The following is a 1,772-nucleotide window of genomic DNA, read 5'->3' on the forward strand; positions in this document are numbered from 1 at the left end:
ACACATCAGTTGGTCTAAAACCCTACGAGAGTATTTGTTTCCCTGAAGTGAGCAGAAAATACATTTCTAGCCACATTCCTTCAATCCTTAAATAGCCAAAGCGCTAAATATTTGTCAAACACACTGTATTTCAGCAATAAAAATGGCTGAGGATATCTGCTCCATCAAGGGCACTTTGAGGACAGTTTAGGAACCCTACCTCGCCGTGATTCCATAGGAGACGACACAGAGGAAAACAAGTTGACTGTGCTGGTCAGTCTTACTTCAAGTGTATCTATTTCTATAGTAAAATTCGCCCACATCCAAATATTAATTACTACCAAATATTAATCTAGCCTAATTGGTTGCAGTTATATTTATAATATTAACTTTTCTGATTTTATAATTAGTACAGACATATGGCAAATATTTTTTGTGTGCTTTCTCTAATTTTTTTCCTTTCCCTTGATTACAGCCCCAGGATAGAAGAATCAAGAAGGTACTTCTCAGTTCATCTGTATTGATAATACTGTTTGTAGAAATTCCATCCACTTTTGGCATGCGACCTGTTGTTACATTCACTATTCAGGAAATTGGCAAGCTTGTATTTGGGGGATGTGAGGATGAAGCAATAGTATTTTCACAGAAGTTGGCAAAAGGTAGGTCAGGAACATCCGGCCTGACATCCTATCAATCAGAATCCTATGATAAATCCCATGTCATGAAGATCAAAGAGGGGTAATACATTCTAATTTTTAAAATTAGGTAAAGGCTCACCAGTATATGTAATAAAAATGGCAACCACTTACACAAAGTTAGGAAATACCAGGCATTACTGTAAATGCCTCATCTTTACTCATTTTATTCCACACCAACCAGTGAGACAGATGCTAACATTGATTCCACTCGCTGGATGATAAAACTAAAGCAGAGGGGTTGAATAACTCACTTCAGGTGAGTTCAGATGAGTTAGATCCCAAGGGGCAGTGCTGGGACTCAAACACAGTGGTCCGGCTGGGGACCCGGCACTCTCGACGGGACACAACACAAACCGTAGTGTTCACTCGCTGTAAGCCAGGCTTTCAAACACAGCGCTTTCCATGCTGGCCATGGGTTGTGTAGACGAAGTCTGTTCTCTGCTGTGGGTTACCCAGCTCGCTCTGGACGTCGGTACCACGTGAACCGGAGGCAGCACTACCGGAAGCCGCGAGGCTCAGCACTCATTCAGGAAGCCATAAAAGTGGAGGGAAGTGTGCTGTCCCAGGTAATTTTAGGCTCCCTTGTAGCAATCTGCTTTTTCGTTTTGTTTGTTGCTGAATTTTCCCCCCTTATCTCTGCTCTTCTGGTTGGTGTAGACACGCCTCAGGTTTTCCTCTATTTAAAAAATTCTGGACGTGAAGTTAGTAAATAGTTTACGTGAGTGAACATATGTTACGGAAGTGGAAACAGCTGGCCCTGGGGCAGCTGGTGTCCATGGCTTGTTTTTATGTGGGAGTCACTGGAAAAGCTCCCAAACCTGGCCCGGAGAACCTTCCCTGGCTGCTGTGGGCTCTCCCCTGATGCCCCAGCCATCCCTCCCCTGTTCCTCCCACTCCCCTCCCCTCCCCCTTTCTCTTCCTCCTCCCCCTCCTCCACCCATTTCCCTCTCCTCCCCCATCCTATTCCCCCTCCCCTTACTCCTCCCCTCCCCTTACTCCTCCCATTCCTATTCCCCCTCCCCCATCCTATTCCCCTTCCCTTAGTCCTCCCCTCCCCCCTCCCCCACCCTATGCCCCCTTCCCTTACTCTTGCCA

General features: G+C 45.7%; 1 long non-coding RNA gene across 2 annotated transcripts in view; it reads left to right on the top strand.

The window, feature by feature from the left end:
• LOC115296920 overlaps nucleotides 1–1,772 on the top strand; it is a 2,621-nt gene that overhangs the window by 293 nt on the left and 556 nt on the right. The window contains exons 2-4 of one of the 2 annotated variants that reach the window (XR_003911140.1): nucleotides 135–252; nucleotides 455–478; nucleotides 1,134–1,243. This is a non-coding gene — a long non-coding RNA (uncharacterized LOC115296920). The remainder of the gene's footprint in view (nucleotides 1–134; nucleotides 253–454; nucleotides 479–1,133; nucleotides 1,244–1,772) is intronic. The other variant, XR_003911141.1, reaches the window with a different exon arrangement.

The sequence above is a fragment of the Suricata suricatta genome, chromosome 7 (genome assembly GCF_006229205.1).
Source record: "Suricata suricatta isolate VVHF042 chromosome 7, meerkat_22Aug2017_6uvM2_HiC, whole genome shotgun sequence".
Lineage (NCBI taxonomy): Eukaryota > Metazoa > Chordata > Mammalia > Carnivora > Herpestidae > Suricata > Suricata suricatta.